At 35.8% G+C, this 25,258-nt stretch overlaps 1 long non-coding RNA gene across 3 annotated transcripts in view; it reads left to right on the forward strand.

Moving 5' to 3' along the window:
* LOC103464165 (uncharacterized) overlaps positions 1-25,258 on the forward strand; it is a 91,429-nt gene that overhangs the window by 55,488 nt on the left and 10,683 nt on the right. For all 3 annotated transcript variants that reach the window (XR_533608.2, XR_533607.2, XR_001776496.1), the window contains exons 2-3: positions 13,749-13,789; positions 15,073-15,141. This is a non-coding gene — a long non-coding RNA (uncharacterized LOC103464165). The remainder of the gene's footprint in view (positions 1-13,748; positions 13,790-15,072; positions 15,142-25,258) is intronic.

The following is a 25,258-nucleotide window of genomic DNA, read 5'->3' on the forward strand; positions in this document are numbered from 1 at the left end:
TTTTTTTTTTTTTTTTTTTTCAGGAAATTATTCAGGAAATTATGCAGATTCACATTATCAGGAAAATCAGTGTTTGCATAATTAGGGCTTTCTAAAGAACAATAAAGGTTAAAAAAAATTTAATAAATTAAAATGTATCGGCAAAGTTGGACCCAGAAAAAGTGAAGAGTGAAGCTTGTAAAAACTTACACATGTATAAAATAAAGTTATAAATGCATTTTATTATTTTAATAAATAATTATGTTAATTTATTTAATACTCTCCACAACATTGTGACATGATTTTGGCTGAGTGAAGCATTCCATTGCAGTACCACGGAGACTTGTCTTTCATCTTTCTTAAAATGAATGTGACTCACTGTCAGYTGTGCGTTTGTGTCACAATCCAATGCTGTTTGAGCAACAGTGCATCATGTGCTGCCTAATCTCTACTTATCATGACAGTTCTTTCAAATAATATAAAGTTTATGCTTCCACTGACATACACTGATTGACGAAAACACAGAAGCAGATGTAATTTCACAAAATAAAAGCTGCTCAGCGAAAATGGATGGTGGTTGTGACAGTGGATGCTTATAGTCTAGTTTTTACTAAAAGTGGGAATTCAAATTTGACTTAGAAATTATGCCACAATAAGAGGAACTTCAATTTCAGCATATTAGTGACCATAAACATACAACTAGAGCCAGTATGGAACGTCTTAAATTAAATGATAGTCATGAGCTAGAATGCACAAGTAAAAGTGTTTATTGAGAATCTGTAGAAAGACTTTTAAATTGTGTTTTTACTAACGTTCCCCATCTGATTGAACTTAAACTATGTTGAAAAGAACAAAGGCCAACAATTTCAATCTCCTAATGTGCAAAGCTAATAGACACATTTTCCCAAAGGCATATGATCTATTGCTGAAATTGATGAAAGGAGGTTATATGATGTAACTGATTCCAAGGACCTGGACACAAATTCATTCCACAGTTTCTAAAGTTTACTTGGCAAAATATAAAATAAATAAATTAAAATAATACAAATCTATGATCATTGTCTTTACAGTTACAATAAGATGTGACTTTATTTTGGTTTAGGACATTAAATTGTGAAATACATTTAAGTTTGTGGCTTTGATGTATATATATTACAGGTGGTGTGAATAAACACGGTACTGTACATGATCTTTGGTGACTTTATTACACAGTGGAAATAAATATCATGTTTCCTCTCCATAAGCCTTTGAAATGTTTACATGTAGGACCTCAAACCTGCACCAGTTTTCTTGTTGAAAATTAATGTCCTCGGTTTCAAGAGTAACAACCAGTGGCAATCAGCTGTCCTTCCTTTCAGCATAGATTCAGGTGATTTTGGACAGTAAATTGCTCAGAAATGTGATCCTATCACTCCCCCAAGGTACTGAGAGCCAATTTAATGTGTTGTTAAGGGAAATAAGCTGACTCTCTGCGAGGCATAGAGACACACCAGTCATAAATGTGCCTAAATACTTGACTGTCTTTAGAGTGAAGATGCTAATGTGAATCATGAAAAATCATGGTGCAGCTGCTGCTAATGGACTTCAAAAGGTCAGTCAGCTAATAATGTATCGCCCAATGTAGTTGACGTCTATTTTGTTCCAATATACTGACATTTTAGTGGAGATTGTTTCTAGTTTGCCAGTTTAACAGTTCCAGATTGGCTGGGCTCAAGACTAAAAGCACAAAAAGAACATTTCTAAGTGGCAGTTCTTTTTTTTTATTTAAGAATGTCATTTTAAAAAAAAGTTAAAAATCAAGTCAGTGTAAGTCAGCGTAAGACTTTAGTCACATTTAATATCATAATGAAATTTGTGTCAATTAACATGATGGAGCTAAATCCGAGTCTAGTCAAAGACACTGATTTGTCAAACAACTCTGCAAAGGCTTTTAAGGAGAACAATTCAAATACCTTGAGCTTAGCAGATCTAAAATGTTCTGCCTGTCTTCGTTTTTTTTCTTCTGCAACCCCACAGAATGATGTAGTCACTACCTTGTTTCAATTTGAGGTTTGTTTACTTAATGACATCTACTTAGTGATGTTCACAAAATTAAATCCACCAACTGATGCACCACAATTAGCTGATCCAATGTAGGTAGGTTAATTAATGCTTAAATGAATTAATCTATGTTTAAATGAGTTTGCAGGGTGTCTGAGCATGATTGCTAACGTTGATAACGTGCTCCTTAAATTACAGTTGAGCTAAATAACATGGAGGTCCAAAATGGATAGAGTGCACCAAACCTAGGTCAACCAAACTGGATGGAGTTGGCTCTGGATGTGTCATTCTGTTTCCAATTTTGAATAACAGATTGAACAGTCCTATGTGAGATGTTCAAAACTCTGAAGCTTGTTTTGTAATCTAACCCTTCTTAAAACTTTTTTAAACGCTATCCTTGAATTTTCACCAGTTTCTGGATCTCATGGTGTGTTTTGTTTGCTGATTTTCCTTTTAAAACCTCTGAAGCCTTTACAGAAAAGCTGGATTTTTACTGGGAACACAGAGACAAACTGCATTTAACAATTTGGTCACTTTGGAAAGCAACTAGTGGTTCAGGATTTCACTTAGAGATATCCTAGGAAGAAGAATTTAAATGCTACATATCCTTTTCCCTTCCCTTTGCAACTATTCACTTCATTTTGGCCTGGCACAAATAAACTGCAAAATAGAGATTAAAGTTTGTGATTATAGAATAATGAGCTATAAAAATGTTGTGGACACTCAGTTCTTCTTGCTTAAATTCAGACTTTTTCCCTAAAGTAACTTCTTTTACCCAACTAATTTACCCAACTAATTTACATCGACAAATACAATTTGGAGAAAACATAATTCTGCCTGGATTAACTCTATAATTGAGGAAATGTTTGTTGTTGATAAATGGTGAAATGATTTGATGACTGACTGCAATGCATTTGTTTACTGTCAAAATATTTTTGACAAATAATGCCTGCTTGTAGTGATTGCCATATTATGAAACTCATTTCCCTTTTGGTTGAGTTTGATGATCTAATACTGCAAAAAGATTACAAAGTAGGTGGGTTCTAATCTCTTTATTAAATGAAAATATAGGTGCATTTTAAATGGAAGCATTTCATTGTATTTATTAACTTAAAAAATACTTGACCATATGTACTCAAGTATTCAGAATATCTGCCTGAAAAATCACGTGGCTATATTAGTTACAGAAGAATTAACATATAACACAGTGAGTGTACAAATGAATGATGAATACATGAGCTTTTTCTCTAACATTAAAGTACCTGTAGCAATCTTATATTGATCATTTTTATATGTAGTTTAACACTTAGTCCCGAAAGAATTTGATCTTTATTGTTCAGATATCAAAATCAACTCAAACATGATACACAACACCAAGAGTTTATTWTTTTAATGCTTGGCCAGTGTCCCATATGTATAGGTTATATTTGTACTTGTGTGGTTTGGTTTCATAATAGTAGCTCAAACATGGTCCATTTGGTGAACTAAGATATCGAGGTGGTAGACTTTACTTATACACCTCTACCTGCATGTTTGTGTATTTTATTTAATCCACTAGATTAACTACAACTTCAACCCTGGAGATCCAGTCATAAACTGACAGCATTAATACCATCCAATCATTCACAAACAAAATAGCAACACTGAATAAGTGGGGGCCAGCTTTTGAGAACTAATATGCTTCATTACAGGTAAATTAACATGCAAATATAGTTCTTTTGTGATGGATGCCCCTAATGTGTACCAGCCATGTGCTGCAGTCGGTTTGAATCTTTTCTTTTTCTGTAAACCAAGTACAAATGATGTGGGGACTTATAAACGTTGATGCATTGGGTGACCACGGAGCACTGAATTATTGCCCTCCTTGTAATATTTTCTTGCATCTGGAGAGCGTTGCTCAAAGGCACAGCTGGCTTATTAATTGCAAATCAGCAATGCACATTTGATTAGAGGTGTTTACTTTTTTCATTATTTGAAGGTTTAATCATTCGGAAGGAAATAAAAATAAGATTTCTGGGCACCAAATGTTCATGCTGCACAGTTGCATTTTTCTTACTTAGAAATGACTTTGAGTTAAATGTTTTGCTATGCATATAGCATTTTTATCTTTCACACTGGTCAAGCAACTCTGTCACCACCTTTGATTTATAATGGCTAGCAGACTTTCTATGAGGTATTTCATGTCTTTTTTTTCAAGTGGATGGCATGACATGATTTCAAAGGGAGAGGCACAAGCAAAAGAGATTAAAACTGACTTTTGCTTTTTCAACACCGTTTGTAATTATGTGGCAAACATAATGTGCTGCAAAGCTGTTAGCAACTTTGTCTGTTCATTTATGAACCTTTTTGATTTCCCTAGAGTAAATCAGGAGAATATAAAGCTTTTACAAATAAATATTTACCATCCCATTTGCTTAAGAAGTAAAGGGAATAACAATATGTTTTTAATTACTTCTTACCTGCATTGCTTCCTCAATATTTGTAGCAATCATAAGGGAAAAGAAATATCCAGCAAATGAATATCTTTCTTTTCAGAATAGCAATATTTTTTTGAATGCCATATGTATTACAATTTTTATGAGATTCTATTTAATCTGAAAGCAAACCTCCCTGGCTGACTGTTGCAAATTGAAAAAGAACAAACTAACAAACATAAACCAAACTAAGAGTGCAAGAAAAATCCTTTCCTCATTTAAAATCAGCCTAATGATAATGACGTTGGTCATTTCCCATAATTATGTAATAACATGGTTTTATAATTAGCAGTATTATTTATAATACATTACAGCTTTTCTAGATGTTTGAGCTTAGTTGTGTAATATTTGGTTTTATTTATTCAGGATAATGTGGGGGATTTCTCTCAGGACAACAATTTCTCCACTATTCATAAACCTTGTTGGTACCTTCATTTTGTACCTTCATTTTGTACTCCATCTTTGTCTCTGGCAAAAAATAAATAAAAAATTATTTATATATATATATATATATTTTTTTAGAACAAATGTTTTGTGAACAAACGTTCATGTGAGCAACAAAATCTGTATATATCTTTAAAGTCACAGCAGTGTTTCAAACTTTGAGGGTTTGTTTTTAAAACTCTCATGTTCAGCATGKTTTCGTGGCTGCAGGTAATGAAGACAGAAATGTCTTCATGTTACTTTGGGTTTGTAATGTAATGTTCTACTATGCAGAATTTGGCAGGGGGTTTGCGGGTGGATCCATTTGAAAGATAAACTAATAAAACTGCTGCAGGTATTTGTATTTCCGTTGATTATCGTACGCATGCTGTTTCAAAATCACCCATAACATTTAATCATAATTTTCCTAATTACCAGAATTAAAATTCAAATCAGCTTTGCACCTCATAACCACAAATTACACAGGGCCTGCATTCTGCCAAATACTCTGTGCTTCTAATGACTACAAATACCTAATAATGACAAAAAACATAGATTTGTCAAATGACTGACATCCAAAGAATACCTGGGTGATCAAAGAGCACTGAAATGCTCCCTGCTTCATGTGAATCCATCCACTCCATCAGATTGCTGCCTGTGGAATGTAGCTTCGCCTTGAACCAGGATTTAATTAGAATAGACTGTTTTGAAGAGGGACTGGTTATTATCTGACTCAAAGAATGAGGACATTTTTCAGTTTGTAGAGGGACTCTGTTTTCAGAACATGCACACAGATATGAATCAAATAGTCACTCAGATAAATTAATGTGATTCTTAAAGTTTGTCTTTAGCGTTTCATGCTTCTGTGAAATCAGGTCTGCAGCAGCCAGAAACTCAAGGATGAGGAACTAAGTGTTTTAGATTCTAACATTTAGATGGTACACTTGGTGTAATTGATCAATTATTTGACAGATGATGTCTTTACTGCCTAGATGTAGCTGTCAAAACTGTAAAGTATAAAACCCAAACACATAATGAGTAATATTTCTTGTTCAATGAGAAAAGGCTGAGTTACTGTAGCTAAAAATGTTCCAACTCTTGAAAGAAAATAGCAAGAAAAAGATGAAAAACTACTGACTAGGATTTTTCTAAAAGRTCCAACTATTTAGATATTTAGAGTAAAATAAGTCATTGAAAGGAACTGAATTATAACCGTAACTATAAACCCATGTGGAAATACGTTAAAAAAAAAATGTTTGGAAAGCCCCCTTTAGCCATGTGGTGCAGTAGCTTCAGCTGTGGACTCTTTAATTACACCTGGAACAATGGGGGTAGTTGTCTCCAATACAACATCATTGTAACATCTTTTCAACATGAAGAATGTTGTAGAAAGCAGCTGTCAACAAGGGTTTATTTTTACTTCTGCCACTCTTCATCTGCCCAGTTTCAGTGCTGTGAAGCTTCGGGGTTACATGTTTCTGTAAGCCTGGGAATATGCTGTACTTTTGTGTGTGTAGAACTCTACAGTACAAATGTGATTTCCATTCCCCAACCTTACTTGGAGTATTTTAGCATTATGAATGCTCGTATTTAAAAAAGTCAGCCTGGGTCACGTTTTTTTTTTGTTTGTTTGTTTTTTGTTTTTTTTGAGCTCATGGCACAGAAAAAGAAATAATGGAACAGAGGGAAAAACTTGTAAAAGAGAATAAGGCTTTTAAATTGTTATTTACTTCCATACAAAACTAGACTGAGCAGCAAATCAATCCACACACCATCYGCAGATTTCTTTTTTCACCACATTATGTTACAGTCTATTACAATTGCCTATAGGTATATTAGTTTTACATAGTTTCTACTTTTTTTAAACAAAGAATACTGACCCCAGTAATTSTATATTTACACTACAGGAACTCCTGTAGCACACCAATATGTACAGACTATGCATATCTATGTGGCGAGTCAAACATAAGATGCATTTAAAAGCACAAAATAATGCATAAGCCAGCTTACAGACATGGTGGCATGTTTTGTCATGTAGAGTCAAATTGAACAGAACAATGTTTAACTGCCTTCCCTGCAGTGCTGAAATAATGACCTGACTTTATGTCTGTTGTCTTTCTCTCTCTTTTTTTTCTCTTTGTTTGTTTGGGTTATCTTTCTCTCATCAATATTTTTTTAGCTAAGTCTAGTGAAAAAAGACCACAAATTAAAAACTGTGATTTACAAACTTCTAGACATTATGTTAATGACCTACTTCATGTCTGTTTGCCAAAGTTTAGTGAGTTTAGTAGCCTGTGTTTGCGCACATATTTTTAGGCAGCACGATAACATCAGTAATATGCGTTTCAGACAGGTGTTGCTGAATGATAAATCCAGGAACACCTGTGAGGAACCTTTAGACTTTACTCCAATTTAAGTCATTAAGATTTGTGCAGATGATGATGTCATTGCTGTGTAAGTTTCTAATAACATTCAGCAACATTTCAACTGGGACAGATGGATGCGAAGGTAATTCAAAGCAACACCTGAAACACTCTGTTCCTTGTGTGACACCATGGAAAAATCCCATAAAATCAGGCAAGATATTAGGAAAAGAATTGTGGACTTACACAAGTTCAAGATATTCTTGAGATTTCTGAAAGTGCCATCCTCATCTGCTCAAAAATAATGCAAAAGTATAAACARCATAGAAATATCTTGTCATCATGACCATCAAAAATGAGATGAGTTCTATTTCCAAGTCATGAAAGTGTTTTATTGTGCGGATTGAGAGCATCAAAACCAGAATAGAGGCAGAAAGACCTTKTTGAGATGCTGACAGAAGCAGTTTAGATAGAATCATTGTCCACATTGAACTAAGATGGGCWRAAATRGCATTCAGAGAGGAAGATGGAAATGCACTAAGGGACAAAARCCTTAATGTTTAGTAACATGTCCTGCAGTCATGYGATGAAACTAGGAGTTGAACTGTGGCCATTGATACATTAAGAGAAATAWGGGACTACTTGCAARCTTGACAAGACCATCCCAACTTTCTAAAGACAGGTGTGGTAGCAYRACYTTCYGTGACTGTGTTACTGTCAGAAGRACTTGTGCAYRTAAAAAAAATGRATGATAAAATTGGAAGAGTAAAGTATGTGGAAATATTATGCAGGACATAAGCCAGGGAGGTCAACTTTGGACACAAGTACATYTTTCAAACAGACAGTAAGCCTAAGTATACATCAAAATCAAWTACATATTGGCTTAAAAAAATCTGCTTTGGAGTGTCCATCACTGATATCAGTCCCATAGAAAATCTTTAGGCAAAGCTGAAAACGTCTGTGAGAGTAAAAGCTTAGGAAAAGCTTAGTTTGATTAAATATCAGTGGATATTTAATTCATTGATCAGTGGATCAATATTCAGAACTGTGATTGCCAACTTCAATTGTAGCTCTAAAACACATATTTTAGATAATCAACGTTCCATTCTTCTATAAAGTATATATATATTTTTGTCAGCAGTGCCACAACCTTAATTGTGCTTATTTGTTGAATGAGAAAGCTGAAACCGTTGTGCTACATGCAGGAGCAATCTCCTGCTCAGTGTTTGCTTGGGACACAGACATGCCCACTGTATATTACTGAACCTAATTGTACAACTTCTAAAAATGCCATAAAACTCCCATAAGAATTCATCATACTAATAATAAACATCCTCAAAAASAAGTACAAGGTGAAACTGTTGGAGGGACAACTATTCTATTGAGATTTACTTTACAGAAACATGGCAATCACTCTCATTATGAGTACCAGTTGTGTCTTATTACCATGAAAACATGATGCAACTGACACAGAAGATCCAAAAGAGCCATTAGTGTCCTCTCTTTTATCCTGACACTGACTTCTGGATATCTGCCATCACTTGATATTACATTACAGCAGCAGCAACCCCCCGTTTATCTTTATTACCACCCTCTAATCTCTTGTGACAGTTAATCATGATACAAGTTGTGTGGGTTGCTTCRGTTTTTCGCAGTTTAAGGCATTGTCTTTGCTTGTCTTCCAATGTAGCATTCTTAGCTTGTTGATCAATGAATGGTCCATTATCTGGCATATATCCCGTCACAACTCGTGCCTTAAAAAGAGAAGTCAAGCGTTCCCCGCCCTCGCTGCCGGTTAGCCACACTGTGATTAATGTCTCCATGGTCTGGTCAAAGTGTCGATATCTTTAACAGCTGGACCCATCTGTCATCTTTTTCCTGTGACACCCTTGAACGTAACTCAGGTTCTATCAGGGAGGCCATCCATCAAATTTGTAAACAGAGACGTCTCACATTAGCAGCCCTGAACACTTCTCATCATATAGCATAACAGACAAGCAATCATCTGATATTATGTAGGGCTACAGGCTAATGTGAATTATTAACGGAAATATACAGCACACCAGCTGCTGATTGGATGAGGCATCTGTGCCTAAAGTAATGGTGGGGGGARCACTACAGGGGCAACAATTTCACATTGTAGAGGCAAACTGCTGATTTTACCTTCTTTTATTTTGGGTCTTACTACTMAATCATGGGCCACAATGATGGGCTGCAATGAGTCTTTAGAATATAACTTTCCTTTGTGTGCATATCAAAGCACAGACCCCATTTTCTCTAAACAGTCAATGCCTTTATATTGATTTGTTTCATTCGCCGTGCTGCAAAATCACAGAAGTAAAGTACTGACATGTTTTTCACTTACAGTTATCGTGGATCTTCTCTATGGGAGACTCGTAAAAATAACTGATACACACACTCACCTTGAACTCAGAAACCAATAATCCATGCAATACATTGCAAAACTTTTTTATACACCTTGAACATTTGCACATTTTGCCATGTTACCCCCACAAAGGTAATGGATTTTATTAGTATTGCACTATGATAGGCTCATGCAATGTCACAAGACTTATTTATATGTATTGTTGTATTAAGATCTTATAGTGGTGATGAGAGACTCCAACCCCTGAGCAAAGCCATTCCAGAACATTGCAAAGATTCTCAATGGGTTTCAGGTCCAAACTGTTTCTTAGATTATCAATGTGTAAAAAGTGATGTTTAATCCTCCCTAAATCACCCGTTTAYAATTTGATTCCAAAGAAAGCTTGACCTTGTCATCTTGGAACATCTCCAAGTCATCAGGGTGGTAACAATGCACTGATKGAATAACCTGGACACTCAGTATATTCAGGTAGTTAAATGACCTAATAATSTTGCTGAAMCTGGAYCTGWCCTAATTCAGCAACCCCAGATCAGAGTGCTGCCCCCACTGGCTGTTACAATAGACATAAGGCATGATGGGTGTATCATTTCCTCTGCCTCTCTTCTTACTMTGATGTGCCTATCACTCTARAAGAGGGTAAATGTGTTCAATTGTTGCTTTTCTTCGATTTGATGTCACCAAGCATTTTCTTAAGTAGGCATAAGGGCTCAGCATGGTCAAACCCAAGTTGAAAAGTTGATGCTGGGTCACTAGGTTTCTGGATGTCCACAAGACCCAGCGAGTTGAACACTTGTGAGCGAACGACATGAAGCTGAGAACAAAACGGCATAATTTTCATCACGTAGCTGCAACAATGAGAACAGATTTYGTAATTTYGGCATGACTACTGCAGAGCCCTTGACATCCTTTTCACAACCACAGRATGTGAGTTTTTACATGTTTCTTTACAAAATGAAAAGCTACTCATTGCTTTGTCTAGTGTTAAATAGCTCACCAGCKAGAAGACAGTTGTCCATGCAATAACTAGCAAATAGGAAACATGCCTAATTGCTCAGTTAAATTCAGGTGGCGACTTTTCTTTTGGCCAGGCAGTGTACATTGAAGTTTGTTGCTGAAGTGTTACAAAATGTGAAAAAGTTCAAATTCRGCATAAATATTTTGGCAAGGTATGAATTAGAGATCCACAGCATAAAAAAGTCACAGTCATCATTGCAGTATCAGAATGTGGATCAAATCTCACAGTCCTTTATTCGAGTAGTAAATCCKTTCATTATTTATTATTTGTATGTATATGTTTYCTTAAATATGGATGAGTTCCTTCAAAAGCTCTAGATCTCAAAGACCAAAATGCTAAAGCATAGGGATGATGTTGGTGTCAGACAGTCAAAAAAAGAAGTGGGTGAAAACATTGGGTTAATTGCAATCAATATTGTTGCTGAAATTTTCAATAATAATCATAATAATCATCCATCCATCCATTTTCTACATCCATCCATTTTCTAACACCCTTGGGGTGTTAGAAAATGGATGGATGGGGTCAGGAGAGGTGCTGGTGCCTACCTCCAGCTAACGTTCCGGGGGAGAGGCGGGGTAAATCGTGGACAGGTCGCCAGTCTGTTGCAGCATAAGAATAAGAATAAGAATCTAGTATGTCTGTATGTAAAAGCATTTTCACAATTKGTTTTTTAAGAGGGTATCAAAATTCAAGAGAGCCGAGATATCTTCTAATGGGTGTTATTCGTAAAGGGCTYACACTTATTGCTAAGATAAATACATGAGGCTGAGATCACATGATGGTGGATCAACCTCATGGTTCTACACCGGATCTACAGCCTGCCACTCCACCTCTCCTAGCTCTCTCGCAGCACTATGCAGTACTCACTCTTGGCAGGGCTTGTGCTGACTCTGCAGAGGAAGTAATATATGGATGTTGGAAATCAAGATATGGAGCTTTTGTCAGCTCTGTTTTGTCAGTGCTGCAGATAAATGTAGTTAAAATATGTTTTCAGCGTTGATTCTGGAAAGTCTTTTTTAGCTACAATTCAATTTCTATTCGTCTCTATATGCCTTTAGCAATAATACTTTATAAATTCACAGCTAAATCACAAATAATGGCTTCTAMAGCATAGATTAACTTGTTAAATTTAAAGATAAAAATTCAGTCATACTACTGATAAAACATCACTCTTGTTCTCTTGCTGCTGAACATTGTAGTTCATTATTTTGACTACAGCAAATCACATAGCTTTAAAAAATGAAAAACTCTATTAGATGAAGAAAGTGAAATTAAGCACAGGTCCAGCAAAAGTGGAGTGAGATTGTGTTTCTTGATTCTTTGAAACCTAAGCATGATATGGCACACACTGAGCAGTGGAACATCTAATTGTACCAGCACCCCGGCAAAAAAGTCAGTCGGTTATRAAGACATAATGGAAAACAGGATTCTTCCTCTGTGCTTCATGTAATATACACCTTTTTGTATTTCTTCACTCAGAGGTCCCTTTTCCTTCATATGCTGTGGTTAAAGCAGYGATACCCATTGTAACAGTAGGAAGCATTTCACATGTATTGAGAAATCCAGCGTAGGAGGCCAATAATCAGGGCAGTTAAATGGAAATAGTTTCATTTCCTTTGGTGTAAACAAATACCCCATGTAGTCCCCGGACCAGAGCTGTGGGTAATCGTCTGCAATAACTCAACAGAACTCTTTGCCTTGAGCTATACATAATACTTCCTGCACTTAACTAAATCCATTTTTCAACCCTCAAAAGAGTCATGACATACCACTAGTTGCAGAAGTGACTGGGAAAATTAARCTTGAGAAGATTTTTTATTTTTTGCCTCATAATGGTATTCTCTATTCTYAAAAYTTGTTTATGCATCCTTATGTGTTCTATATTACACAAAATYAGAAGGGTAAAGTGCCCAGCCTAACCCTTTCCTGTAGTTAGTCAATAGGTTAATACTCTGCTATGGATTCTTTTCTCAAAGGCTCTCCTCTTATAAATAACTTTGATCATGTCTGGAGCAATGTAAGCTAATTAACTGATGTTTAATATTTAGAGTAAAGTGTTAATAAAAGAGATATATAAAAAAATTGCATATGAGGCTACGTAAATAAAGAAGGTTAGAAATTTRCATACGCTGCTCACTGGCATAATATTTTATCTCCTTTTGGGGTTTAAATGTTTTATTTAAACTATTTTTAAAGGGGGACACAATAATTCAGTGAATAGTAAAAACAGTGTTTGCCGTTTTTRAAAACCACTAGCAGTGTTTGCTGTATTATCAGTTAAACCCTGGAGAAAATAACTATTCAAATCATTATTAAAACCCAAACATTATCTTAACTGTGAACCTTTGTCAGGAAGGATGGTCAAAAAATATTATTATTTTTTTAATGTTAACTTTAGCCTCTTGTTTGAAACCTTGAACTTGTTTTTTTGTCTGTTTTTATGTACAGTACTACGTTTCATTCTTTTTTAATTAGCACATTTGGTCCCTGAGATGAGCTACAGTCCAACTAAGGAGAGGACAAAACCTGCATGAGTGTAATAGCATTATTCCACAAATAGATGCAGGAGGCCTTTTTCTCTTTTGCAGGTGGTTGGACTAATGCCACACCCTCTGTTCGGAAAGCCTCTAGAAACCAGTGATTCTTATGTGGTTTGCATAAGCTAGCATAAACACTTGGCCCATTTGTTTCTTTCAGTCTTCAGTGGCTCCTGTCAAGTGCCTTATGTTTGTGTTTTTTGGCACATATTTTCTTTATAAAAAGCAAGGGACAGGAGCACAGGTAGATACTTTTGGTAGAAACATTTATGATGACTCACCATTAGATCACTCCCCATGTTGTCAGTGAGACAGAGCTCACAATTAGAAGGTTTTTGGATCTACTGCCTGCTCGTCTACCTAACGCGATACAGATCCTCTCGAGCAAAATTAAAACATTGCTGATATGCGCAGTATTTTATGAATTTATGCTATAATTGACAGTGATTCGGAGTTGCTTCATGGTCTCTCTTGAATTGCCTGCATTGTTCTGGCCGATTAGCCACTAACTCACCTATATTTCCTCCCCAGACAATGCAGATGATGGTGTGCGCCATCAAAGCCAAAATAAGGTGGGTGCCAATTAGGTGGAGTTGGGAGGAGGATTCCAGGTGCATATTAATACAAATTCACCCCAGCACCTGCACCCTGTTGTCTTTCCATTCAAAGAGATTTTATAGCTGATGAACTTGGTCAGACAAATTATGAAAGTTTTTCAGTTATTAGAAGAAAAAARAAGCCCTCTTTCCAGGGCTTAGCTTGGCTTAGAGGGTGGGAAGGGGTGGGCTGAACTTTGTAATGATGCCTCACTAAATGTTCTAAGCATGAATTTAAATTGACTTTCTGCCAGTGGAGTTTGAGTAAAATAGCTTTTGGCCTTTAATGTTAAAAGTTAACAGGAATAATCTAATAATCCATTTTCTCACATTCTGGGTTGAAAAACTGCAACACAGCGTGAGCCTGCACAGTTATCTGGACCTCCCAAAACCCCCTGCAGGCTACAGTCATCTTTTTTTATTTATTTTTTTATTTTTAAAGATTTTCCTGATGGGTATACAGTAAACTAAAGCCTGTAAGTCAAACCCGTGCAGATCAGTTGTTACATCAGCTTTAATAAACAAAAATGTTGAAATGAGATAAAACATGACAGTCTTATCTCAACATATAAGGTTATTGTGAATGTATGAAAGCTTCCCTATGAAGGGCATCTTAAAAAATAAATGCTGTATCTATGTTATAAAAATCGAATTCAATGAATAATTTCAAAAGGCAAATGAGAGAATTAGTACCGACTYGCCATATTCAACTGCAAAGCTTTTCCTTTCTAAGCATTATCAATGAGACATGAGCTTCCATCTTAAACAAGCTATTCTCAAACAGGTTTGGTCATGACGCTCTCTTCTTWGGGTGTATTTCCTGGATTTACAAAAACACAGTGACATGCTAAACAGTGGCCTTTTAAATCAAAATTCTTCGTCATTATTCGAATGAAATCAAGTCAGGACAAGACGGGAATAGCAGTCAGAAGAAGCTCGCTGTACCTCTGTGATTGCTCAGGCCACCACGGAATAAAGATTAGAAGAAAATCACTAATCACAGCGGATGTCATTAGCATATTACCAATAAGGGGTGGAAGAGAAAAAAGGGAAAAGAGGAATTGCCTTATAATACTGGATAAAGTGCAAATCAATGCCATGTATGGATGCACACAGCTGCTTGACAAACAGACATATTCACTCCCAAACATGGGCGAAGGAAGTTGTCTGAGAATGATGTTTTTTTCAATGTTTTTGTCTGAGTTACTTGCTGGAGCACTTGATGCTAATATCACATTCCCCCTCTCTCTTTTGATCAGCTTTTGCAGCTGGGCTACCCTGCCTTGCTTGGATGCATCAACAAAGCTTGAAGTGGCCACTCTAATCTGGTTAAGTACTGCCTGGTTGGGGAGAAATTAGCCGAATTCTTTTAACTTTTCAAACAAACATAATGCAGTCAAACTTGTTGGATGGGAATCAATTACTAGAGCTGAATATAGGGTTTGAGGGAGAGGGGATGGTGGAGATATCATATAATTTCATTGCTGGAAATCATCTAATATGTCTATTCACTGGCATGAGCCTGTAGTATCACGTCAAAGTCATATTTTAGTCCGATGGAATGAATGAGGCAGAGAAGTAACTGTTGCCAGAATATGCTGCACAAATCTTTTTTCCCCTGTGGGTGATATTGCCATTATGCACATTACTTCAAAAATAGTTATTCCTTGCCTAAATCCATGAGATATCACCAGGAGAAATGGTATCATTTCAGGCTAATTGCACAGTTTCTCAGTATGATAAGCTAGACAGGTGAGTGCAACCTACTGTCACAATGGTATTCGTGTATTAATAAGACGATGTCTGTATACATCCAAAAGCAAAACACACAGGTTAAAAGTTTTGTTTAGATTGTGCACAGCTATGTAAAGCATTACAAAATATGCAAGCGTAAATCTTGCAATATACTGGTAAGTGTTATGTAAATCAGAAGTATGTATTTCATTTTATTACTAAAGCCTTTTTAAMAAACTTATGCACATAGATTTGACATTTGATATTTAGGGTTACTCAATGAAAAGGACACCAAATCTCTTAAGTTTTACAGAAGTATCTTTGTTTTATGTCACTTGAGATTACCAAAAATATTTGTATTTCCTAAATCCCAGAATTATWAGCACAGCATTTTTTAGAGGTGCTTGCTCAGTCTCAGAAGTTTACATACATTTCCTTAGTAGGATTTCGGTCAAACATTTTAAGTATCCTTCCACAATCTCCACAATATGCTGGAAGTTTCATCAATTACTCATGACAGAAATAGTGTAGTTAAGTCAGGCTTGTTGGTCATCTTGCTTAGGCACAGTTTTAGAGCCCAGCTTGCAAATTTGCCATGAGACTGAAATCCGAGCTTTAAGAAAAATAAAAGAACACATAGACGTTGTTGTCCTTTTGCACTGTGTAGCAATTTGGCAGTGTGTTAATGGTAATTTTCATTTGAAAGAGCTTCATGTGTCAAAGTTTAAACTTCTTGGCTGATGTTGGACAATGCAACTGAGATCAGGACTTTGTCATGGCCTCTCCAAAACATTGATTGTGTTGCTCTCAAGTCACTTTGTGATTAATTTGGAGGTGTACTTAATGTCCCTGTCAATTTGAAATGCCTACTTCTGCCCAAACTTTACCTCCCTTCTTCACGGTTCCAAGAAATTGTCCTGTCCAAATGTATTATTTATTTTGTCATGTACAAGTCTGGTGTTTAGCATGAATGCAAACAATTGCATCAGGTTAAACTAAGAAATGATTAGTTTGATTTATTAAAAGTCAGTCAGAAAAATGTCTGTATAAATCCAAAAGCAAAACACACAGGTTAAAAGTTTTGTTTAGATTGTGCACTGCTATGTAAAGCATTACAAAATATACAAGTGTAAACCTTGCAATATACTGGTAAGTGTTATGTAAATCAGAAGTATGTATTTCATTTWATTACTAAAGCCTTTTCAACAAACTCAAGTGTTATGCACATAGATTTGAAATTTGATATTTAGGGATACTCCATGAAAAGGACACCAAATCTCTCTTAAGATGTGTACGGTTTTAACTTAGTACATATGTCTGCCGCACAGTTTTGGAAATAAATGCAACGATTTCTAAAGGAATGCGTGGTGATATTTTGTTTTCAACTTTCACTTTTTACAAGTGATTGTACTCTCAAATAAATAATTATATCATTATCGACTTTCGTAGCAGATGGTTTTGCTTGGAAAAAAAAAAGATATGATCACAATACAGACATTTTTGTTGCATTCAACGTTTTCTCCCATCAGATCTTAAAGGCAGATTGTCTCCATTTTTCAATGTGTCTAAAGCTTTTGTTTGAGAAAAGTCTGTTAAATCTGTCTTGCTGCTAATAAACTGCCATTATTCCCCTCAACAAGGCTGCGCTCATTAATAATGCTTCTGTCAGTTGCGTATTCTCTTCTGTGAAAATAGAAAATATCATTAATTACAGTTTCTGTCAGCCACTGACAGCTCGATCAATTGTTCTCGTCCCTGAGTTCTGTTWCATTGTGTCCGTACCTAGTGACCACCTATTCTTTACTGTCTCAATGGGGATGTCCAGCATGTGAGAGCCACAAAAGCCTCGGGAGATCTCAGCACACATTGCAAAGCTTCTGTCCTGGCAACACATTAGTCATCCAAGGAGCGATCGAGTTAGGTGGCAAACTCAAAATGTGGCTTTATTTCTCTCTCAACTAGAGATTAAGATAGGGAGTGTCAGCAAATACGAAGGTAGCATATTTTTCTTTCTTAWATTTTTGTTGCCTGAATAAATATCMACTTTGGTAAAAATAAAAGGGRTTTGTTCTATTTAAACAATCAACATAAGACTGGAAACCAGAGAAGCAATTCTATTTTTTATTTTTTTAATGAATGTTAAAGAATTTTATTGTTGATGTAATGATTTGTTCATTAAAAATAACCGAAGCAAACAAAAAGTTTCAACATCTTTGCACTGCTCTAACATAAACCCTACACTGCATTTTTGTTTTTTTTATTTGAACCAACTTAAAAACTTACTTTAATTTGTTGCAGCTAATTTTATTAGCTTTGCTCAAGCAATAATACTCATTTGATTTTCAATCAAATAAGATCAAATCAGATCAAATCACAGTTATACATTGAGCAAAACTAATAAAATTAGCTTTAACAAATCAGTGGGAAAAAAATCAGTGTAGTTTTCATTCTTTTTACATTATAAACCAAAGGGAAGTTAACTGTCATACACCAGCTGTTGCCTTGAGTGCTGCCATGTTGGACATATAGGGGTTTTGTTTTGTGTGATGATTTTACCGTGTGCATCATACTGCAGCAATGCTTATAAAAAGCTAATCTGAAATTCAAAGGCAATATGTTATGACTWTGTATATATTAACATGTATAAATGTATTTCAAATCATTCAGAGTTCACTGCAGTAAACCTGTTTACTGATTGGCTAGAAAAGTGAAATGTAAATGCAAACACAGCTTTTGAATTCTGCGTAAGCAAACTTGTACACAGATTTTTGTAAAAAGTGCTTGATAAAACGAACTTTTTTCAAGCACTTTTTAAAAATGCTGGCATCAAAAGGCAGGTTTTATCACACTATATATTTGCCTTTTTGTATCATCATTCTTGCATTTTTGGCAATGGCGGCCCACCATGATTATTAATACAACACGTAAAGGCACACAACATACCTGAGGATACATATGTACGCATTGTGTTGAAGAGAGTAACCATCTTAAAAAATKTATATTTTTCTCTAGTAAAYATCGTAAAAGAGACTTTCATATAGGGAGAGATGGCCACATTCTCACAATTCCCATTTACAGTAAAAGTTGTTGTCAAAGAAACAGTGGTGAAGATGTCTTTTCAGTGTTTTATAAAAATATACTGGTTATACAAATACCCAATTATAACCATAGCAAGAACATAGAACTGTGTAAAATAAAGAGYTCCCCATCAAAGTATGAAAAACAGAGAGAAGATGAGAGAGCAAGAGAGAGAGAAAAGGATGAAAAGACATCCAAAGGAAAGAAAGAGAACACAGATCAGTTAAGGTATTGTTTAAATAATGACTAGGTAAACAGAGAGATAATAGCTTACTTTGTACTTTCATATGCTGAAACAAAGGCGGCAGGGACCTTGGTGGTCTGGGCATGACAGAAAGCAGAATTAAGGTCAGATAAGCTAGATTCATGCTGACTCTTATATGGAATATTTAGTAAACTCACAGTGAAAGAGAAAAATCATTTATAAACTTCACATCAGGGAAAGAGAATTTATTACAAATATGCCCTAAGGGAAGGCCAAACAAARAGGCCAGGTAGGTCAAAAGAACAGTGAGACATTTTTTAAAAATTTACATTGACAGTTTGTGTGTCCTGTAAATGATGCAGAAATGAAAGTCGCATTATTACAGTCATTCTTTAAAGGCCATTCAGTTGGATGTTAGCAACTACACAAAGCAATAGCATACAATATAGTAAGCTTACAAATGCAACGAATGTTTATGAAGTCTACACCAATGAAAGGCATCCCTGAAACATCCCTGGGGGATAAGGCAGTCTTATGGAGGCCGCACAGCTTATGTAGTTACGAGAAGTTCGTTTTTGGACACACCCTTCAATTAATGAGCTCATTTTATTCTCCATGTTATCGGAAGCCAAAGGAAAACAAAAAAAAAGGACAGAAGGCCTCAGTGGGACGTTCTCTTGCTGCATTGCCTCAGGCAATTCCTCCTCAAAACTATCCATCCTGCTTTCTGGCTGAAAAACCAGCTTCTGGAAATTGAGTAGTTGAGTTGTTTTCTGCATAAACAAACACACCCACRAAATTCTGACACAATAGTTTCTCATGCCAACAAAATAGTTTTGCATGCAAAGGGGGGCAATAAGTTCACCACAGGGTTTATAGCAACAATTGATGGACAACATGAGGYGGAAAAGTTGCAACTGCAACTTTGGACAAAGGCTGAGGGGGCTGAGAGACTTGATTGGATTAGCCTACTGTCCTTCAAGAAAGTCAACTAATGGGCTGTTGCAGTCAATAAAAAAGATTTATAATACATTTTCTGAGGTAAATTATGGCAACCCCAGGCCCGAAAATGTGCGTCAATCCACTGGGCATCGCCTGTTAAACCAGATGGCCTGTCCTTGCCTGAATGCCAAATAATTTCATCACAGWGAAAGATAAACTGAGTAAATACAAAATGCAGTTTTCAAATGATTAGTTCATTCATTGGAACTAAAATGGYTCTTTATTAAAAAAAAAAAARAKAWMMYYWWAAMWSKSSYYTWTAYMCYYKKKGKRRAMASWKWTMWMWAWWWTKTRWAAAWATMTSTKKTTYTTKRTWTTTTTKKTTTTKTTKKTTTTTTTAAACAATTGCATCATCTTTTGGGTTAGAAATATTAGATATAACATGCTMTACAAAGSTATMWGCATGTAACTTATTGAAAAAACCCATGTGAGGCAATTARGTGATGTGTGACGTAAATACCACAGTTAAAATCAAAATCAGCCTTCTGAAGAATAGAGACTGCTCTTCAAAGGCTTTTCAGGACATATCTATATGTGCTGCTCATTATTCATTCGCAGCTCAGGRAAAACCCAAAGAATTCATTTTATATTCTGTGGGTGTGATAAACCGTATTAATGGATTAGCTGTCAAGATACCACACTGTTTCCTAAGTTATTGCTGAAATATTCTTTCACATATTCTGTCAAACACCGGATTATGTGACACAGTAATACAGACCTTGGTTAAAGTTGCCCTTGATGGATATGCGTCGAAGGATATCATACCAGACCCCATGCATGGCTGTAATTAAACAAGTGCAAGTGATAGCAATAATGTATCATCCACTAGAGCCGACAACTGGAACTGGKGTCCTGGCTTCCTGTAAACCAGTTACTAGAGACAAATGACTTGCGGCAGTCACCAACGTCATGCATAKAGAGAAGGAATATCTTTATAACAGTGGTGGCCCAGCTAAGACAAATGGACAGTCATAATCCCCCCACTGGTGAAGAGTGTGGCTGTTTTTTTGGGGGGGGTTTTCGAATGCGATAGAGTGGATGTGAAATACTTTTGTTGCAGCACAATTTCGGTTCCTGCTCATTCCTCACACAAGTCAAACTTGACAGTTTTTTTTTTTTGCGTTTTTTGGAGAAGCTAAGCTATCTTGGAGTGACTGCCATCAAAGTTGGTTGAGTTGTTTGTCAAGGATGGTGGGGAATTCATCATCAGTGTGTGCTTGGTGCCGCCAAAAGCCACTTAGATAGAAGTAGGCCAAGAATATCCTCTGTAATTAAGATAGAATATATGCATCATAAATAAGGAGAAATGTGCAWTTCTGGATGTCCTACATTTAGAGAACCATCCTTGTATTTATTGGCAAATACTGTTTGACTATTCACATACACGATGTTCTGTTTGTACCCTCAGATGCAGAGAGTGCTGACAAAGGGAGGATTKGACTCTTATCGCATATCATTACATGAATAAAATATGTACTTGATTACATGAAAAAGTTTATTTAGCAGTTTTCCAATTTAGATTTGTTGAATTAGGCTGAAAACGGTGAGAGTGGCGCTTGTGAAGGGCAGGTACTGTCAATATCTCGGGAAGTAATAGATCTATGACCTGTTTTAATAATTGATAGAGAAATTACAAAAGGGAGTTCTGTAATGTTTCAACAGAGGTACATACTGATACAAAAATAGGATTCAACTATATGCATGTGCAATAAAGAAATAAAGAAACATAATGTCTTCCCTTATTTTGTGCTACCCAGGCCAACAACTTGTAGATTGTCATTCATGTTATCCTGACTCTTGGGGATGTAAAATGCGTTTGCCTTTATCTCTTACTCTCTGGTCGTGTCCTTGAACACAGCCGGGACCAGCAGTGCTAAGAAAATCATTTATGGCTCCTTATGTACTGTTCAGTCCTTCAGGGTTCTGGAAACATGTCAGGGGAATATAGATGATCCCTGCTCAGAGATTCCCTTTCTGATAGTTTTAGATAGACCATCAGATGAATGGATTCTCGTGCACTTAGACCCCCCAGTGGGATCYTGTTATTCCAAAAATGCCCATCTGATCTCCTAAACATAATTCAAAGGAGACTAATCCCTCATTTGAGTTTCTATGTCACGATAAATTCAGCTCAGTTTAAATAATATTTCAGATTAAGATGGATTTGTTGAATCTGAACATTACTCATCTGGTTTTTAAAGTGTCATCTTTGTCACTGAATCAGTGCTGAAATTAAACTTCTGTGCAAGTAATTTGATTTATGTTGTAATTACTTCAGTGTAATTACGAAGAAAGCAGTTAATCAGCATAAATTAGGAAAAATCAAATAGTTTGAAACATACTTGAAAAGTAAACATACTAGTCATTACAATAAAAATGAAGAGATCAGGGTACTAAAAAATTAGGTTGAAATAATAATTATTTTGAGAGAGCGGTGTTGGAAACTTCTAAGTAGGCAGTTTGTTTTCAACTTTCTGCTAATAATGATCAAGTCTAAGTTGTGCAGTTCTACTTGGTATTCAATCCCTCACTTTATGTCTAAGCATTTTAGTATTCATAGCCAGAGAGCATTAATATAGCTTTGGTACATCTGTACAAACAATCGAAACCTAATAGCGCTTATTATTTACCTCAGGACTTTATTTTCTGAATTACAAAACAGATTTCGGAGTTGTTTTTAAACCAATATACTTTCTGCATACAGTGCCTTGCATATTCATACATTTTTTTCTAATTGTGATAAACTACAAACTCTAATCTTTTTAAGCAGGGTTTTATGCAAAACACAGACACATAAAAGTCAGTAAGTGTGAAACAGAAGGCGAATAATACAAGGTTTTTACAATTTTCTGCAAACAAAAATCTGAAAAGTGTGTTTCTTTCCAGAAGTTCTGTTCAGAARTCATGTTCTTAGTTTGCTATAAGCCATGTAGGGGAAACAAATGTGGGAGAAGGTGTTCTGGGTACATGAGATCAAAACTGAGATCTTCAGCCTGCATATGCTATGAGTGGTGGAATATTAAGTTTGCACATCACATCACATCATGACACCATCTGGGCCATGAAGCATGGTGGTGGCAGCATCACAACAAAGGGACTGTTTTTATTCAGCAGGSACAGGGACTCTAGTCAGAGTTAATGGGCAAAGGGATATAGTTAAATGCTGTACAATCCTGGAAGAAAACCTGTTAAAGACAAAAAAACTTGAGACTGGGATTCACCWTCAAGCAATATTATAATCATAAACATACAGCCAGATCTACAACAGAATGATTTAGATYGAGTGGCTCAGTCAAAGTTACTTCCTAGAAACTTACGTTTGATGAGAATCTGGGCAAAAAACATATGACATCTACCTAAACTGACAAAACCTGAACAATTTTTCAAAAAACAAAACATAAAAAAGGGGAAAATATACTCCAAAAAACTTGCATTTCTATTGGAATTTAGTTGTAATTGTTAAAAAAAAGYTMATTATTTTCCTTCCATTTTCAAATTACACACTATTGTGTCATAGTCTGTCACATAAAATCACAATAAAATGTATTTAAGTTTGCAGTTGCAATGTGGGTAAATGTTATAAAATTYAAAGCATATCAATACTTGTGCAAGGAAATGTGTATTGGCTTTGTTCATAACAAACCCTGTAAAGGTTTTAGACTAGGAGCTAAATGATTATGAAATATGTCTTTCACACTTACATGAGAAAACAAAATCAAATTTAAAATACACCGTATTTATTACTACTTTGGAGCTGGGATAAAGTTCAAACCTACTGCAGCACACATTGAATAAAAAAGACGGAAACACCTGTCAGTCTTTATCAGGGCCAACCAGGGAAGACAGAGTCACATGTGCAGACAATTTATTGCTTCAACTCAACCTTATGCTGCATGTTTTTAGACTACAGGGAAAACTGGGGCACCTGGAGGAAACGTATAAAAACTCAGGGCCAAACTTGTGATCCATGAAAAGTGACAGTGTCACTGATCCGCCTCTGCTGCTCTGAAATCCAGACTAATGCGGGGCTTTTATAGCAGCAGCAGCACCATAAAGCATAGTGACACTTTTTGTACCTATTCAGCTGGAGACAAAATTCTGGGATACATTAATACTCTGCCACATTTAACTTAACCTCTGTTTGACGCAGGGGATGGGTTGAGACCTACCAAAATATGTCTTGCATGGTAATATGTTAAAGCTCCACTGATTAAATGAAAAACTGTATATTGCAATGAATTTTAAAATATATTTGAATGCCCTCTCTTTGTAAAGCGTGCTGTAGTTATTAATATAAAGAGAGGCTTTATATAATCTTAAACTGAGCTGCATATTACAGTAGAATTGTCTGCTTTGCTGAATGTTTGGTGCTGTAATCTAATACAACACAATACGGTGAGATTAATACAGAGTTTATCTTGGAGTTTCTGTCCCTCTCTTTCAGATTATGGAGTGATCTTGTGAAAGGGATTGAGGATATTCATAGATTATGATTAAATCCTGAACTGCAGATGCTTAGCAAGAGGTTAGTGCAGAAACACGCTAGTGTTTAATGTGTACTAATGTAGAATTGTACAAAGAAGGGAACATAATTTATTGCCTTATATTTAATTTRTCGAAAAGWATCCAGCATTGGAAAAGTAWATACAACACATTACAAACACACTTGATTAAAATCCTCCCTATTTYATATAGTTCAATCCTTTATCTTCTGATGTAGAGTTTGAAAATACTATATAATCAGAACATCGACCTGCCATTTCCATACTACCTACCCAGGAAGCTACCTTTAAAATATAAAATCCAAAGAAATGCTGACCATAAATTATGTCTCCATCATAAACCAAACCACTGCAGCAGCTCAGTGTGTTAACAAGCTGTGGGGCTGAAGTTAGTGCTCATGTATTTATACAGCCAAGTGTATGTAGTGTCTCCCGAAGGGGTTTGAAYGCCGCGGATTACAAGCAAGGCTAACATTTAGCTCTCACCCCAGACAACATGACTCATAAGCTCTAAAGAGCCGCCGCATATGTCTGCATCATAAGTCCAATTGTGATATGACAAACATGACCTTTGGATTCAGACCCATCTGTTTTGCTTCTGATGTTTACATAGGAGCAAAGCAGTGCATGCGTTTGCACTGGCTGCGATTTCAGAAAACATGCTCCATACGCAATCATTTTTTAAAAATCWCACTGCACMMTGTTACTTTTTCCAACACTTCATCTTCTGCTGTATTGGTACGACATAAATGTTTCATAAAATCATGTACAAACCCTCTCAAAATTATCTTAAAATTTTTATGTTCATTGGGGGAAAAAAAAGAGTTGTGCATTCAGCAAAAACCACCACTCCACTCTTATGGCTAATCTTGAAGTTTTATCTAAATTGGTAGTAGAGCCAGTTGAAAGAAATAAGTAGAATTA

Source organism: Poecilia reticulata, linkage group LG4 (assembly GCF_000633615.1).
Source record: "Poecilia reticulata strain Guanapo linkage group LG4, Guppy_female_1.0+MT, whole genome shotgun sequence".
Lineage (NCBI taxonomy): Eukaryota > Metazoa > Chordata > Actinopteri > Cyprinodontiformes > Poeciliidae > Poecilia > Poecilia reticulata.